Source organism: Passer domesticus, chromosome 3 (genome assembly GCF_036417665.1).
Source record: "Passer domesticus isolate bPasDom1 chromosome 3, bPasDom1.hap1, whole genome shotgun sequence".
NCBI lineage: Eukaryota > Metazoa > Chordata > Aves > Passeriformes > Passeridae > Passer > Passer domesticus.
In genome coordinates, this window is record NC_087476.1 from 19,759,009 (window position 1) to 19,778,147 (window position 19,139).

Below are 19,139 nucleotides of genomic sequence, written 5' to 3' on the forward strand. Positions count from 1 at the left end.
AAATGTCAGTACAGTTGTTTGCCTAGAAAGACAACTCTTTAAGGCTGGTTTTTCACAGTGAATAAGGTGTATTGGTGTAATTAAAGCCCAAACAGTGTTTTTCTTAGTAGACAATAGAGTTTTGGAATGTACATTGGTCAATAAGGTCATTAGATGGTCTTCTAGTTTTCCATGGTGCTATGCATCACAGAGTACATCACAGCTTAAACAGATACTCTCATTCTTCTGGAATCACACAGAAAAGACACTGAAGTTTTGTAATCCCTGTTGCCTATCTTATCTCCAGGGAATGGAAATATTTGTTTTGCCAAGATATTAAAAGCCTGCCCTTACTGCTGGTTTATTTCACTTATTTGAAAAAAATCAACAAGGTGATACTTTTGGATTTTAAAACTCATTGCCTAAAATCTTTCTATTAAATATAATACTGTATATAAAAATACTGTCATGGTTTAAGTCAAGCTGCCTACTAAGCACCACACAGCCACTCACTCACACACACACACGTGCTTCCCTGACCCCAGTGGAATGGGGAGGAGAATACAAGGTAAAACTTGTAGTTTGAGATTGAAATAGTTTAAAAGTTGAAACAAAGTAAAATAATAACAATATTTTACTTAAAGTAAACAATATTTACTTAAAGTAATAACAATAATAATAAAAAACAACCAAGTAAAACCAAGGAATTCACAATATAATTGCTCGCCACTTGATGACTAATGCCAGATGTTATTTCTGAACCCTGATCAGCTCCCTCATGTAGAAGCAGAATGATTATACTGAACAGATGGTGGTCAAGCTTTACCCTTTAGTCTTAATGTGTTCTAGTGCAAATCAGAATCATTAATCAGAAACTACTTAACACTTGTCCAGATTTTATTGGTATTTATGTGAGCTTGCATTTTACTGCAGAAATGAGGGGTGTGACATCATCTCCTGAAAACAGCAAAATATAAGTGAAGGAAAAGCTTTCAAATCTTAGATCTACCTTGCTTATCTGCAGCTTTGTAAATTCAACATCTATGGAGACAGTACATATTATGTACATATCACGAGGAGCAGGTGGGGGACCTGGGGTTGTGTAGTCTGGAGAGCAGGAGGCTGAGGGAGAGTTGCTCTCCACAACCGCCTGCAAAGAGGTTATAGTCAGATAGGGGTTGTTTTTTTCTCTCCGTGGTAACAAATGACAAGATAAGAGGAAATGGTCTCCAGTTGTGTCAAGGGAGGTTTAGATGGAATTGGAATAGGCTGCCCAGGAAAGCAGTGAAATCACTGTTATTAAAACTGTTTCTACATACCTTTGCTGGTGATTCTTTAAGCAACCTTAAAACACCTACTCTTGGCACTTGGATGTGTTTAAAACTTGGATGTGGCAGCTGAAGACATGTTTTAGTGGTGAACATGGTGGTGTACATGATCTCTGTAAAACACATTTTCAAGAGACATTATATGCATCTTATTGTCTTTTACTTATTGTTAATGAGTTAATTTTTCCACTTTAGTTTAAGCAAAAAATATCTCTGTGTGCAGGTTATAAGTGTGGAACAGATAGTGGAATGTGAAGTAGGACAAGTTGTAAACCAGTGTTGGCTAGAATTCCTTTTCAGTATGGCTGTGAGGGTGGGTTGATGCATGTGCTAGACAGAGGCAGGACTAGCCTGGAGAGCATTTTGACTCTGGTATACAACAGAGAAACCCAACTCCTGCTTTGCTATTTCATTGATTTACATCTAATGCTGGCAATAATCTGTTTCTGATTGGGACCATAATTCCTATGCAAATATTTTGTTCCTACAAACTACTACATGTAGAAAGCTACTATATCTCCTCCATGGGACTCATTCAAAGGTGATAATATATTTTTTTTACTCTCCCTTTTCACTATGATAGAATAATGAATTTTGCTGCTGGTTTGTTGTTTTGTTGGTTTTGGGGTTTTTTCCTTTGGAAGGTGGAAGAAGTTAGTTCAATGTGGCGGAAAGAATACAAAACCGAATGTCCCATTTCATGTAGCTTTTAAATCCTGATGGAAGTGAAATGAGAGGATTTTATATCAACCAGTGAAGGGAGAAGCTGATGGTAGATAAAGGTCATGAAACCCTGACCTCCTCTTACAGGTTAAGCCACTTGAATCTGCAACTCTCCCTCACCTTCAGTTGCCTAGATGCTGACACACAATTTTTCAATTCCTTCACTTGGCAACTTTTTCCTGAAAATTTGCTCTGCTCTAAGGAGAGCATAAAAATAATTGGCAGCATTCTCTGACTTTTGTTCTGGCATATATTTTCTTTAGAAGTTGTGATACTCCCTGAGCAGCACTTGTGTCCAAATGGGCAGGAAGCATTGGCGTGAAGCTGGGGCTATACAGGGCACAGACAGTCCAGGCAGGAACAGTAGGATAAGGAGTAACTTTTCAATGCCACTTGTGATGATGGAGTAAGTACACAAACAAGCAGGGCTTGGTAGAGTCAGATTTTGACACAAGTTCATGAATCAAGGTGAAATTATTTTGATTGTGGTAAACTCCTTATTGTTGCATGGTCTTCTAGTTCTCAATTGCACTACTACAAAGTAGTTTCACTGATTTTGAATCTGCACATTAGTGTGTAAGTCGGTGGTGTCAGAATAAAATGTTTCCCCTACCTTGCTAACATATGTAGATTATTTTTGGGTCTATAATTGTAATGTCCAAAGGGTTTTACTGTTCTGAAACACTGCCTTTTTTTTTATTTTATTTATTTCTATTATCTCTGTAGCCCAGAAATTTTGCCCAACAATCATTAGTTCTTGTATATTTTGGTTAGTAAGTAGATTTTACATTGGTGAGGCAGATGTAAATGTTCTGGAAAGAGACCATAGTCTTATGAAGAGCTAATAGTGGCTACTAAATTTCATAAATTTGTACTTTAAGACTTAAAATAGAACAAGATTTCTCTAAGTACATCAATTCAGTAAGCCATGCATTGGATTCAATCTTTTAAGTAGATTTGTGCTAGTCTGCAGTTCTCTTACAAAAATCAGAAGCATTTTATTGCTTTTCAGGCAATACTGAAATTACAGTCACAGTGAGATACAAATTGATTTTCCTTTTTTATATGTTGCTGCTTTTATCTGTTCTTCAGAAACATGGCTGGAGAGTAGTACAAATTTTCAAATAACATTAAAGAAAAATATTTAATTAAAGACACACCATAAAGATTAATGTAAAAAACCATTTGTTAAATACAGCTTTTTCACTGGGTGTCTAAGGTATGGAACAGGATTACCTTACCACAAGAATAGAGTTCAGGGGTGAGAATGAACTTTTATTAATACAACTGCTTGAAATATTTCAGTATGAAGTAATCTGACTGCTAATGTGTCCATTTAGTTCATGACCATGCACCATGTTCTGTGAAACCTTTTACATTGCTGAAATAAACCTCTGCCTAGCTATTTACAGTATAAAGGCTATAAGAAACAATTTCCAATAGATGCACAGTGATCTATCCAAATCTGTTTTACTTGAACTATATATGCTAATCCTTTGTGTATTAATGGAAGAATTTTTGTCACAGAGCAATGACTGTTCTCCTTAATAATTTTTAATAAGAGGAGCTTATATAAAACCAATTTTGTCTTATTGACAAAGTTCTTTCCTAGAATTGTTGTTAAATATATTATGCTTTAGAAGAAAAATTTAGAGTAGCATTAAGTCATTTAACCATTAAATCACTCAGCCCAGTTTAGTGTTACTTTTTAGACAAGTCTATTATGCTCTGTTTCTTATAAACATTTTTGTGTAAATTTTTAATATTTTCCTAGATGTTGCTGGCAGAAGACATGTGATAAAGGCATAAAACAAAATTTCCTTCTGCTCTTGAAAGGGGATATTCTTACTGACACAATCTGGAGATGTTGTTTAGACAGCTACTGAAAAGCACGTTTTCCTTATTTTGATGCTAATATGATCTTGCAAGAAAAATGTTCCAGCTTACAACTTCCTGATATACAATTTTTATATGTACTCTAAAATCACACTGGGCAACTACTTCAATGGGCTTCTACTGTTAGCCAGTAGAAGCAAGAGGGGTTTTCTAGCATCCAGGTACTAAACATGGTTCTGAGGAAACACAAGCTTCTGTTGAATGAAGAAAGGAACGTACAGAAGCTCTTGGAGAAGAAAAAAATTTGAGAGAGAGGTTTTTAAGGTGCAGGAAAAAAAAATCAGCAATGACCTTGAGTTTATTAAAATTCTGTCACTATACAGCATGGTTGTATCCCTGTCTCACACACACAATGAAATAAAAGTAGCTTTTACTTGGCAGAAGGTATTTTGCACAGCTGTTGTAAGCCACAAAACAGGGCCCTATTACATCAGTCACTGTCGGTGTAAGAAGTCACCTTAGGTGTAAGGAGAGAGCTGGAGAGCTGAAGGGCTCTCAGAAGGTTACCTAATACTTGGTCAGGATCTTAAGTCTGTCTCAGTATCATATCAGTGATGCTGTTTGTGATAGAGACATTTCTGGAGATTACAGAGGTCTTTAGGAATAGCTTTGACCATCTTCTCAGTGTTTCACTGTAAGTTTCCTGTTAATGTAAAATTTAAGTAGATTTGTGCTAGTTTGCAGTTCTTTTACAAAAATCAGAAGCATTTTATTGCTTTTCAGGCAATACTGAAATTACAGTCACAGTGAAATACAAATTGATTTTTTTATATGTTGCTGCTTTTATCTGTTCTTCAGAAACATGGCTGGAGAGTAGTACAAATTTTCAAATAACATTAAAGAAAAATATTTAATTAAAGACACACCATAAAGATTAATGTAAACAAACATTTGTTAAATACAGCTTTTTCACTGGCTAAGCTATGAAACAGTGAAACAGGTTCGTATGAAACATTAGGGAGATTGGTCTGATCTAAAATGTATGGAATCAAATTTAATTGTCAAACATTTGTCTATATGCCAGATGGATTATAGAAGATGTGACAGAGTTTCAGGATAGAAAAAAAACCAACATTTTCACCATACCATCTGGATTTGATTTGCAAATCACACTTAGCATGTCAATGTCTCTGATCTCACTGAACTTTACATATGATCCACTTTGATGAAATACTATTTACTAATCCTGTCAAAGTGACATCAGCAGGAGATGGATTATTCATATAAGTGAATTTTCTTGTGAATTTGCATGCAGCCCATGAGAAGATCAGGATTCCATCACACTAATTTAAAGTAGCACTGAGCCTTTTAGAACAAGGGGATCCATCTTATTTTTGTTACTTCAAAATGACATTAAAAGACCTGTGGATGAACATTTCATTTTGAGGCTAGACACATGCTAACAGAGGATTGCAAGTAACTGCTGCTGTGGTGCCACACAATTTCTCTCAACAGTGGTAGTGTAAGACAAAATTAGTTTTGAAAACCCACTTCTCTGTCTCCAAAAAGAGATGTGGTCTTTCTCCAAAAATTGATTTTTTGTTAAGACTAGGATATCATATTAGATCACCACCAAAACACAACTATTTCCTTCAAACTATAACTGGAGCATATAAACTCCAAAAGACTAATTCTGCTGTGAATGACAGAGACATGTTAAATAAAATTCTGGATTTGATTTTGTTTTTTAAATTTTTTTCTGTCTCCAATTCAGATGTAATTATAATATGCTTCAGACTTGGGTAAATTACTGGCTTTAGAGCTGTATAATTTAGAATGATATTTTTTAAAACAAGTGCAAAGACCACTGCATGCAGTATTTTGAAATTCTTGCTGCTATTTCTATCCGGAGAAATCTGTCCAGAAGAAATGAGCTGTGGCTGAAGTGAAGGAAGCTACTGGAACACTCCTGAGCCAAGCTTGAGATAGCAAAAAGATGGGGTAATGGCTCCCAGTTCAGCAAAGGGTGGGCTTTCACAGCACTCTGCAGGAGCTGAAAACAAGAAGAGCTGCATTTTGAAGCCTCTATCTGACTCTATGAGACTCCAAGATTCCTGCTGAGTTTTGAACTGTATTGCTGCCTTCTTGAGCTCTTACAGCTCCTGCTGAATTCAGAACAAACTGGGAATTTTTGTGTGGGAGCCATTCACTCTAAAGAGGAAAGATACTGAAACTGCCGTCTTCCTGCAGGGAGGGATTCTGAGTAGAGAATTCACTTCTGAAGTTAAGACATGAATGCTGATCTTTTAAAAGTATGTGGGGAATAGCAGATGTGGGAGGCTGGAATACTGTGTCTTCTCAGATCTCTCCATTTGGAACACAGGCTGAAAACACATTTAACAGAAATCCTGTGCAGAACTGAATGTGTTCTTGACATTAATACCCAAACTGGACAGCATTGTGAGTGGTTTTATAGTGTCACTATCAGTTACCAGCAATGGCAATATAGAGACTAAGTCACCTTAATACAACCTCTTCATAGTCTTTTAGTCCTGCAGTAAGCCTGTGCCTGGAACAAGTAGATAGATACACTTTATTAAAAAAAAAAAAAAATAAAAAGAAAAAAAAAGTCCTGTTCAATTTATTTTAGAACATTTCAGAAAGTTTTTTAAAATAATCGGACTGTGTTACACTTTATATGGAATGAAAGTGTCTAAATGTATGTTTTATACCTGTCTAGATAAAAAATAGTTTAAGGTTAAACCACTTGAACATAGATGAAGTCAGACTTAATTTAAAAGGTGGATGACTGCATAGCTGTCCCTGCCAATGGTTTTCTCCAATTTGTCACAACCGAATGAGATAAGAGAGGAGACAGACATGCCAGTGGAGAAGATCTAGCTGGTCACTAGTGTGTATTTCTTGAATTAGAGCACAGCTTTCCAGTACCCCAGCTCATTTAACTCAGAATAGTATATCTATCCTGACAGTTAATGTGATTTCCTCTGAGACCAAATAATCCTTGCTCATCTGACATACTCTTGCTTTCAGGCATTCTGCCTTTTGCTCAGAAAGTCCTCTTATTACTCTGCCAGTTGTGTGGTGGAATTTAAATTGGCAACGGTGATTGTAGAAAAGATAGTTATGCTTCTCAGCGATAGTACATCCTCAATGCCTCTTCTTCTCTTGGTGAACGGAGACCAACATACTTTTGACATTGCACTATAACTTTTCCTGAAGAAAAGGACAGCGTTCTTGTCTTTCTGCAGCACACTTAAAAATGCTAAACTGGGACCATTAATTTATTTTTTATTTTTAGTTTATTAGAAAAAAATTAAATATATTTACACATATCTTCAAAGAGCTTAGAGTCAAAGGGCCAAAGTCAGACTGTGGTAACATCAGTGGGAGAATGGCCATGCCATGCAACTTAGTAAGAATAGGGCTGCCAGAATCTGTAGAAGATAGTGTGAGCTCTGCCATGGACTCCAAGAGAGTTGTGTGCAATTTGGTGTGGTCTCTGCAGCTCTAGAAAACTAGTCATAATCCAGGAGAGGATTCAGAAGAAACCACCAAAGAACTTATTACTCAGTCTCTGTGCAAAGTTGCCTTTTTTTTTTGTTTTGTTTGTTTGGTTGGTTGGGTTTTTTTGTTTGTTTGTTTGGGTGTGGGGTTTTTTGGGTTTTTTTTTTTAGTTTTTGTGGGGTTTTTTTGTTTTGTTTTGTTTTGTTTTGTTTTATTTCTGGACACATCTCACCTATTAACATTCTGCTTATCACTTGCTGATTCTTAAGCACTGCTTTGTTGTAAAAATTTCATCTGAAAGGTGGTGTCTGAAGTATGTGAGAAATCTTAATGGCAAATGTGGAAGTTTAGGATATGCAATTTCTGCAGCGGTTGTTCAGATCTAAGAACAGATTTTGATCTAAGAACAGATTTTGATCCAAGAACTCAATAGCAAGTGTCTTAGGACTTACGCTTTACAATTTGGGAGTACAAATTCTCTGATGAGAAAAAGATGAGGTTTCTTGCTTGTAACTGTTCTAGTCATCATTGAAGACAGATGGAAATCTAAATGAACTTAGTAAAGCAAAAGAGTGCTAACATGCCAACATCTCACCCAGGTGAGAAATTTCTAAGATAAAGAGGCAGCATGAGCTAAACATTTTGCCTTCAATATTGACTTTCTTGACCTTTCCTTCATTTGCTCGTTTATATGAGCTTTGAAAAACTCCTACTGGTGACTTTATCCTTCTGAAGTTTTAGTTGAACATATTTGTTTTCATTATGCCTAGAAAGATTCTGAAGCTGAAGGCATTTAGCAAACATGCTTATCTTCATTTCCAAATACTTCTTGCAATTCCACCATACTTGTTCTTGCAAGATGAACACTTGAATTGACATACCTTAAAATATGAACACACGTCTTTTCGCATCTAATTTACTACTGAGCTGAAAAAAAATATTTGTATAAGTATAAAGAGAAAGAAAAATTGAACCTTAGTAATATGCTAGTTTTTATTTTTACACTGTCATTAGAAAATTGAAAAGGAATAGAGTCCTAGGGTAGGGCAAGGTTTTACAGAATATTTCAGGCTTAGTGCAAGAGGGTCAACACCATTCTGGTTGGTACACATTAACAGCTATTACTCTCTGTTCATAATAATACAATTTATATGCAATCTAATTTGTAATATTGTTCATTTTTGGACTGGCCAAGCTGCTTAAAAAGAAAAAAAATGTCATTTACACTATGAGACAGATTTTAATTCTCAGAAAAAAGATCCAACAGCCACTGAAAAAGTCTGATTTTTCTCATACAGATGACCTTTGGAAATCAAGTTTAAAGCAGGCTATCCTAGAGAGTCTTGTACAATTTGGTTTTCTTGCTCTACTCTTCTGTGGACATAAAATAGCTTTTCTGTACAGGTCTATTTAATTTCTATTAAATAACACTGGTTTTTCATGTTTAGGAATCTGATAGGAAATCCATTCACATACAGAAATTTTAAAAGCCTCTTTATATTTCCTGAGGGAACCTTCACTGTTCAGTTCAGCCTCTAGCTTCATAATCACTGCATTTCCTATCTACTGATTTCTTCTTTCACACACCTCTTTTGTCTTATTATTAACTTTGGAAAAAATTATCTTTTTTCCTGGTAAAATATGTAGCACTTGGTACTGTAAAAAAAAGTAATTTCTATTTGATTTTTTGAGAAAGTTATATTATACACTAGGTATGAAAAAAAGGGGAGGTGAAAACAAAGTAGTAAAAGAGGCTACTATGTGAGTAGATATTTATTCTATTAAGAATGAACAGATTTTATACTAATACTTGTCTGTTTACAAATATTTAATTCATGTAGGGGAAGGGAAAGAAGTTATTCTTGAATTGCTTCAAAAAATACACTATTAATTTTCTATTGGTTAAACACTCTCCCGCTGGCCAAAGCAATAGTATAATAAAAATTTTCATCTTTAATTTTCTCGAGATGTTTTTACCATGTTGACAGGACAAAGGCTTAACTGAAAGCTAACAATTAATCTGGTATTTTGGTTTTTTGGAGGTTTGTGGTTTTTTTGTGGTTTTTTGTGTTTTTTTTTTTTAATTTATTTTTATAAATGGGGTTTTACAAATGGTAAAAATGAAACAGGCAGTGTTCCTCATAGCTTGCAAAAAGAAATCTCTAAATTAGAGAGATATGAGTAAAAATGGTGGACTATTCAGTGGACAAGGAATAGGCAGGACTGATGTAGCTGGAGAGTTGTGATCAATGGTTCTGTGTCCAGGTGGAGGCTGGTGATGAGTGGTGTCTCTCTGGGCTCACTCCTGTGATCTTTATATGTTCCCTGGATGTTTATTATCATCATCAATTACATGAACAGTGTGATCAAGTGCACCCTCAGCAGGTGTGCCAACAACACCAAACTGAGTGGTGGTCCTAGAAGAGATACCGTCCAGGGGGACCTGTACAAGTTTAAAAAGTGAGCCCAGAAGAGCCTCATGAGGTTCAACAAGTCTGGGTGCAAGGTGGTGCACCTGGCTGGGGCAAACTGGGAGAAGAACTCATTGAGAGAAGCCCTGCAGGGGACTTGGGGGTTCTGGTAGATAAAAAGCTGGACATGACCCAGCAACAAACACTTGGAGCCCAGAAAGCAACTGCATAAAAAGAAGTGTGACCAGCAAGCAAAAGGAAGTGGCTCTGCTCCTCTGCCCTCATGAGACCCTGCTTTGAGTGCTGTGTTCAGCTCTGGGAATCCCAGCACAAAGAAAGACATGGACCTGTTAGATCAGGTGATCAGAGGGCTGGAGCCTCTCATAAAATGACATTGTAGGAGCTGGGGTTGATCATCCTGGAGCAGAGAAAACTCCAGGGAGACCCTGTAGCACCTTCCAGTTCCTAAAAGAGGACCTGCAAGAAGGCTGGAGAGGAACTTTATATGAGGGCATGTAGTGATAGAACAAGAGAGGAACAGCTTCAAACTGACAAAGGCCAGGTTTAGATCTGGTGCTAAGAAGAACTTCTTTACTCTGAGGCACTGGCACAGACTGCACAGAGAAGCTATGAATGCTCCATCCCTGGAAGTATTTAAGGCCAGCTTGGATGGAACTCTAAGCAACCTGGTACAGTGAGTGGTATCCCTGCACATGGCAGGGGGGTTGAAATGACATGATTTTTAAGGTCCCTTTAACTCAAACTGTTCTATGATCAGTGCTAACAAAATTTCAGGCAAGAATTGAAAAACAAAGGTGTTAAAAATCCCCTTCCCTACACACTATAGAAGGCACCTATTACTGGGTTTGCCATATTTTTCTTAAATTTAGGATCTATTGAAGGCAGGTTTTGTCACATAGAGAAATTTTCAGTTTCTCCCCATGAAAATATAAGTTTTGAGCAGTGACATAGTATGATTGCCCCTTACTCAGGCAAAATAGAAACCAGCACTGACTAATGGGCAGGAGTTAGCCAGCCAGAAATAGTCCCCCATAGTTTTCCCTGTCTTTGTACCCCAGGCCTTGAGTTCTCCAGCTGTAGTTCAATGCATTTACTCTGTCTTTAGGTCTCAGCCGCATTAAGACTGTGCCAGTGTGGAACTTTACGTTGCATTTATGGAGAATTTAAGTAAAACTTCTGTTAAAACTCCAATGCTGTCTTAATACCTCAATGCTGTTTGCAGATACTTGAAAAATTCAAGGACAAAATGTTTGGTCTTGTGAAAAATTTATATCTGGAATAAATCCTTTCAGAATTTGTTTTACAAATCTTATAGAAATGGAATATTATTCCAAAACATTGTATTTTGCATTAGTAGTATTTTTTGATTCCATAAATGGAATAATGGAATAATGTTTAAGCAGTAATACATTTTGGTGAGTACAATAGGGTCTGGATATAGTCAAACGTGGTTTGTAGGGAAGGATAAGATTTCTTTTTGTAATACTGAAGGACCTACGCCTTAAAGCTTTTCTATTTTTTTCTGAATGCAAATGTTGATTTGGTTACCTCTGTAAGTAGATGTAACCTCAACTTACATTTTTTTTTTGTCTAATCCTGAGACAGGCCTACAAAAAAAAAAGGCTTATCAAGCTCTTTGAAATGGGCAAAGTAACCAGAAAATGGGTCTCACTTAACATTTCTTGTTCCAGAAGTTCAGGCTGATGCCTTTCATGCCTGCTTTAACTGTCAAGATTGGCACAATGAGGCTCACAGCACTCTCTGGTTATGTGGGTGGCCTCAGGCCTACAGTAAGCCAAAATTGTTATAAGCAATGAATTCAGCAGTGGAAAGCAGCTGAGGAAAGCACTAACACCAAGATGGTTACATATATTTTTCCTACATTTTAATGGAAAATTGACTCAGGGATTTTAGGATATTTCTAATGTAGCCACATAGGATGACAGCCAAGACTACTGCCTGAACAAGTAAAATAAAATATCCTCCAAGAGATGCATATGATTAACACAAAACTGCACTTTACACCCATACCATTTTCATCTTTGCTTTGCAGTTTTAAGGGCTTCTGTTTTATTCGCAAGAACATCACAGAATCACAGGATAATTCAGGGTGAAAATTACCTCAGGAGGTCTCTAGTCCAGCTTTCTGCTTGAAACAGGATTAACTATGAATTCAGACTAGATTGCTCAGAACATAATCATATTTTGGAAACCACCAGGGATGGAGACTACACAACTGCTCTGAGAAACTTGCTCCACTGTTGGACTGTCAACATAAACAAAATGTTTCTCCTTAAGTCCTGTCAGAAGCTCTCCTATGAAAATTTGTGCTTGCTGCCAATGACCAAAGGGCCTGACTCCATCTTCCTAATAATCTTGTAGATGTTGCAGGGCTGCTGTTTGCTCCTACCCAGAACTGTCTGAATGTGTCCAAGTCCCTCAGCCTCTTCTCACAGTACAAGTACTGCAATATCTGACCATCCCAGTGGTTCTGTACTGAATTTCATCTTGTTTTAGCAACATTTTTTCTGTACTATAAGATTTAAATTGGATGTGTCTTTAAGACATGGTCTCAAACCATTGACCATGCTTCTGTTATCACAGCCCAGAGTGCTGTTGGCCACCCCTGCTGCCAGGACTCCCAGCTGGCTCAGCTCAGCAGAGCTGTTCCCCAGGCACACAGGCCCCAGTCAGTACTGCTGCCAGCAGCTCTTCCTTCCCAGGTGCAGAACTTGGCATTTTTCACTGCTGAATGTCCATTTCCATTGTCCCATTCCTCCAGCTGCTCCAGAGCAGCCCTGTCCTGAATAAGATATAATAATGATATAAAAATATCATCTGTGTTCCCCAGACCGTGTCCTCTGCCAGTCTGATCTGAGTGCGCTCCAGTGCCCGCTGCCCGCTCCATCCCTGGGTCACTGATGACTTTACATAGGACAAGTCCCAGGATGTACCCCCAGCAATCTCACCGGTTAGCCACCTCTGATTATGACCCATGTGCTACTCTAGCATACACAAGAAACTTTCTATTTTACTTTTATAAAAAGTGAAACAAAATTGAAGACAAAGGCCCTTTCAATACCGCAGCCAGACCAGCCTCTATAGGACTTTGTAAAACTGAGAAAGGTCTTTCTGCTTTCTCCACTGCTGTCTAGTTCTGCTCAGTAAGCTGTTTGTAAAAAAATGTGGAGCAAAAAAAAACACCAAAAAAAACTCCAAAAAACAAAACCACCAAAACCAACCCACCAACCAAAAAACCTCAAAGAAATCTAGAAATACATTTTACATTTAAAAAAACCACATCACCCCCTCCCCCTTTCCAAACAAAATCAAAACTGGTTATGGTCGAACATTAACTATTAAAAAAAAATAGTAGTCTGCAATAAAGTAGTTGTCCTCAACTTTATGTGACTGCTACTCAAGTTTTGTGTTGAAAGGAATAATATCTATTGAACAGGAGGAGAGTTTGTATTACTGATAGGTAAGGCATTATAAATTATTGGCTCTCACCTGACTTTAGAGTGACTGAAACTTATTTTATAAGTGTAGTAACTTGCCAAAGCCCCCAGCTTAATGATTTATCTGTGTTGATGCTTATATAATCCTCTGTCTGTGGAGCAATTTTAACCTCACATTGCATCTTCAAAAGTCTCATATTCCTCTGGCAAGGCTGGGCACTTCTTTGTCAAAATATGTTCCTGCTATAATTTCAGATTTCTTTCCATGTCATTTACTCCCTTCCCACTCAGTTTAATGAATGGAAGTATTTAAAAAACACAGAACAGATTCCCTGTATTCTGTTTCTTTATTTATAGAGAAACATGTTTTTGAATGAGCGTGAAGAATTGTAAGTCAACACCTTGGAAAAAACTAACCAGCAACTTTCAAAGATATCCATTGTTTTATCAATTTGAATAAAATATATCCAACTATATGTAAGACAGAATAATATACAGTAGAAGAGATGAGTGACCGAAGCTTAGAGTAACTGAGGGCAGGCAGAGTGGAGAAAGCTGTTGATAAGGGAAAAGTGTAGGAAATGTAATGTCAAAATGAAAGACTATTTGGCATCAGTATAAAACCCTTGCTAGCAAACAGCTCACCTCTATCAGTCTGCCCACACTGAAAAAATGAAAGTGAAGGGGCAATACATAGTAAATGCTTTCACAAAAGGCAGCAGGCCAACAGTTATGCTTGATTAGGAAAGTGAATATTTAAAAACTGCTTTAAAATATCAAAGAAAGGCAATTTTGGTTTAGAGATGCAAAAATCTGCCTAAGTTGTAAAATTTAGGATCTATGAAAGACTGTATCTTAGATGAATTTCCAGAAAGGCACTTGTCATTTAAATGTCAGTTTTGTACGCTCCCTCAAGTACAGCAAAGAAAATATGTATTTGGCAAGATTGGTGTCTCAAATATACATAATTCCATGCCTTGATAAATATAATTTCTAGACATAAATCATCCCAAGATATTTTTCTACCAAGAGTCTTCCTGAATTTCCAATGTAGTTTAAATTCCTGTTTTTTTTTTTTTTTTTTTGGTGTAAAAACTAGGAAATACATGTTGTTAAGGTGCAGGCAGGTGCCTAAGCCACTGGTTAGTCTCTGGTCTAAGGTTAAGCTAACGGAACAGTGATACCTTAAGTTTTAGCTTCCATATTTTCCAGATTCTGTACTGCATTAGTATATAACTCTGAACTTCATATAAAGTGTTATCAAGTTCCCTTCACAGTTTAGTTAGACAAAGCAATCCTTTTCCACCCAAGAATCAAGGACACCATTGCAGCTTCAGGCCCAAAAAAGTGCAAGCAACAACAAATTGAGGAAAGCGAACTGGGAGCATGGGACTTCATAACTCGAAGCTGCAATTGGACAATTAACCCAATATGTACATGGACCAAAACTTATACAAGTGTGAAAATGAGTCACCATTGGTCCATCTTGGGTATAGCCCTGGCCAGGCTCTTGTACTGCCCAAGGTGCATCCTTTGAAGGCCTTTTTAATAAACACCTACTTTATTCCTTTAGCACTGTCTAGCCTCTGTTCTGGGTAGCCTCTCAAGGCATCAACAGGACAAAAGGTAGAATGAGAAAAGACATGAGAAATTGCCAGGCATGTTAGATAACCATGCAAGAAACTGACAGAAATTACAAATAGAGCTGTGAATGATTCCTGAATTTCAAAAGTGGTCACAGGAAGTTCTGAGAAGCAGTTGTACTTCCCAAGTAGTTGAAGAGGAGTACTGAGGACCTGCAGGGTAATAGACACCTGTGGGTCTAATACTACTTAGATAGCCAAAATAGTAGTGCTTTTGATATATATAAACAAGGGGGTTTTTTTTGATAATATAAAAAGTGTCAAATTTAGATAGAGACATAGCAAAATTAGGAACAATGTGTGTGCAACTCACATTCTCTGAACCTGAGAGAAGCAGGGAGAGAAGCAGAGAAGAGAATGATCATGATCAAAACAATTCTTATCTCATTTGCTGTGCCTGTGTTTGTGCCAAAGTAGAATGCAATATGGAGATTGTTTACCCAAATTGATGGTGTTTTGTTTCCTTGGTCTATCAGGACTAAGCACATGTCCAGACTGTTGGTCAGCAGACAGCCACGAGATTTTTGTGGTTGAGTGCTTGTGCAGTTCCAGTTTAGATGTAGTGTAATACAGTATAGAATAATATGGTATAATAAAGTAATTAATTAGCCTTCTGATATCAATGGAGTCACATACATAGTTCTTCCCAGATGTTGGACAAAAATATCACCAATAAATGGGAAAAATACTTACAGGGAATTTTGTTCATTTGTGTGAGGCCTACTGTGGGCAAAGGGAGGTACGGGTGTGCTGGAAAGGAGGATGGGATGGGATGGGATGGGATGGGATGGGATGGGATGGGATGGGATGGGATGGGATGGGATGGGATGGGATGGGATGGGATGGGATGGGATGGGAAGAGATGGGATGGGATGGGATGGGAAGAGATGGGATGGGATGGGATGGGATGGGATGGGATGGGATGGGATGGGATGGGATGGGATGGGATGGGATGGGTTGTTTTCCTGCCCAGCAAATAAACTGCTGACACTGCAACAACAAGCACTGTGGCAGTGCTTGTCCCAGGCCTGAGATGTTGGCATCTGCTGTGGTCTGAGATAAAACTGACAGTGTAGGAATTAGGTGAGTGCAGGTACCAAAGTACATTTGGTCATGGATATCTTTAATGTGGATGAGGGACTCAACATCCAGGTCCCACAGTGAGCAGTGCCCACTTCAGGAGGGAAGAGAGCCCATCCCTGAAGTGTGGCAGGGGAGCAGGGCAGCCCAGAGAGGTGCTGGTAGAGTCAGCACAGGTTTCTCAGCAGTTGGCACCCTCTGCCATGGACCCTTGGACATTCACATTCAGTCCCCATGGGCTCTCTGCTGGATCTTCACAGAAGCCCCAGACCCCCACCACTTATGGAATTGGGCAGAAAATACCCATTACCCAGGTTCTAAGTGGTTTCAATTCCCTTGGCACCTGGTGCTGCAGTAGAGCATTCCCATACTGTTCTGCGGAAGATTCTCTGCTGTGGCAAACACACTGCTTCTGAGGGCTTAGTTTATGGGTGGGGCATTGGAGTGAAACACTGAAAACCATCCAGGCCCTGTGCCCAGCTGGCACAGCCCCTCCCCATCTGCCTTCAAATGCGCCCTGTCCCTGCAGCTGACCTGGAAGCTGCTGCCACATGTGATTTTAGAATGTGTCCTACAAGGTTTTAAAGTGGGGACACTTATAGAATTACAGGCATTTCCTATTTTTCCAAGATTAGCTAATCGATCATTTAGCTAGTAGGAACCTTTTATTTAAGAATGTATGCCCAAAAAATTGCAAGTTCAGTTAATTAGTTTTTCAAATGGATGTTGAAGACCCATAACTGCACACTCCATTGGGGCCTGTGCAACTCCTGGAGAACACTCCCTCTACCTGCCACCCTCTGAAGGAGAGGAATATTCACAAAATATTAGTTATTCCTGGGCAGACAATTATTTTAAAGTGTCCATGAGATATCCCAAGACACCATGTCTGGTTTGAGAGAGAATGACCTTGTTTTCCCAGCTCGCCTGGCTCTGGGTGTCCCAGGCAATGGTGTGTGATGCCAGCAGTGTAAGGCTCCAAGGCCTGGCTCTGCTCCCCACCTTTGCCTTCCTGTGACACACAGGTCAGCTCAGCACAGCGATGCCAGTGCAGGGAGAGAGAAAACTGCTGCCTTTCCCCTGGTATATGTGCTTCTGAACGCCATTTGTTAGGATTCTCTGGGAGGATTTTGCAGTGCCTACATGACATGATGACATCCTGATTAGGATGACATCCTGTTGTAATTATTTTGGGCAGCTTTCTTGGCACTGCCTCCTTAGCTTGAATTCACACCTTCTGCTTCCTCCTCTGATTATGGAGTATTGAGATTTATCCATGTTATAATTTTCTCAGCTGGTTCTACTAATAATGAAAAGACATATCATCTTCTTCATTCTACTTTTGTGCTATCTGTTTTGATAACTGTCTAATTTTTTTTTTTTAGTGTTTAGAATATAATTTAAATCTCTCTCCTGCAATTACACAATGATGTAATAACCTTGGCTCTCCTTTAAAAAGTATTAAGATATAGCAGATTTCCCATTCCCTTGTGACTGTAAGAGGAATATTGAAGCTCTTAAGATATGCTGAATGGTTGTGTGACAAAGAGGAGCATTTTTTTTTAAATACCCTTAACACATGATATTTCAAGGAATGGGTCCTGATTTCCAAATGCTCAGTATTGCCAATATTCTAAACATCTGATCAATCATGCTGGCTAAAAATATAAAAAATTTTGAGAAAGAATTATGAGCTGTTAATTCCTGGGACTAATAATATTTGATTGGCATTTCAGTTCAGGTCATTATGTGGAAAAGCAGGTGCAAGTCATCAGAAAGCTCAGGTCATGCCCGTAGGTTAGTCTCACCGATTTTTCTGTGTGTGTTCATGTGTGCATGTCTTCAAAGCAGATAGTGTGATAGCAGCAATCAATGAATATAAATGTTCCCCAGCCAAACTGTCAGAATTGGGACGTCGCAGTTTCAGGTATGTGATCTGCTCCTTCACAAGAGGAATGAGAGCTCAGGTAATTGACAGCAAGTGTGGCATTCTGACAAGATGTGAGATGTGCCTACCTTCTGTATCTGAACTATAGATGTGTGCCTTGTAAATAATGTGTGTGATAAACAACAAATAGCTTAAACTCTTGTTTCCAGTCAGAGCTCGCTCAGATCCATCTAGCAGTGTTGAAAAGCAAAACAAAACAACACGACAAAACCCAAACAGATGAGACATTATAGTTTTGATTCTGTTCTCATAAAAAATATAGCAAGAAGAGTAGAAAAAGATACAACAGAAATCTCTAGAGAATGGAGAAAGGACACAGATTTCCTTAGGCAAACTGTCTATTTTAAAAAGTACACAGTAGTGTAAAGAGTGACTCTTTTTTTCTTCTTCTTTAAAAATAGCCAATTTTTACAGCAGTTTATATTGCTGTTATAATACAGTTTTTAACACAGTTCATGATGCTGGCATTCTTCAGAGCACTCCATGAGATCACAGTAGGTGATCAGGGTTACAGATTTTGCATAAATTTTAACAAAAAGTTTGGCTGTGCATCAGTTTGCTAAATAAGGTGTAAAAATTGAAACCCTTAATTAACTGACCTAATTATTTGGAAATCATAGAATGGTTTGAATTGGAAGAGACCTGAAAAATCATTTAGTTCCAATCCCCTGCTATTGGCAGGGAACCTCCCACTAAACCAGGTTGCTCAAAGCCTCATCCAGCCTGGCCTTGAACACTTTCACGGATGGGTTATCTACAGCTTCCCTGGACACCCTGTTCCAGTGCCTCACCACTCTCACAGTAAAGAATTTTTTCCTAATATCTAGTCTTAAGCTACTTTTTTCAATTTAAAGTCATTTCCCTTTGTCTTATTATGGCCCCCAGGGGCAGAAGCCCAGCGGGGAGGCCGGTTGTCCAGGATAGCTCAACGAGGGTCCGGGATCGCCCAGCGGGGGGTTCAGGCAAGCCCAGGCAAGCTATAGTGATTTGCAGCTCAGCTCTTTAGTGATTTCAGCTCTTTCAGCATGCCTGGGGCCGTCGCCCTGGGTATCGCAGCAGCAGACGCAGAGAGAGAGAGAGCAGCGCTGTATGGGTTCCGCAGGGTTCTTTTATTGGGGTCTCCGCGAAGGGTCCATTGACAGCTCTCCTCTGCCGAACCGGGCAGAGCTAGGGGTTTTTATACCTTA

The 19,139-nt window shown here is 38.5% G+C and overlaps 1 long non-coding RNA gene across 1 annotated transcript in view; it reads left to right on the forward strand.

The window, feature by feature from the left end:
• Window positions 1-15,939: 15,939 nt before the first annotated feature.
• The window catches only part of LOC135297941 (uncharacterized), a 35,038-nt gene continuing 31,838 nt past the window's right edge, over window positions 15,940-19,139 (forward strand). The window contains exon 1 of the long non-coding RNA XR_010359882.1: window positions 15,940-16,007. This is a non-coding gene — a long non-coding RNA (uncharacterized LOC135297941). The remainder of the gene's footprint in view (window positions 16,008-19,139) is intronic.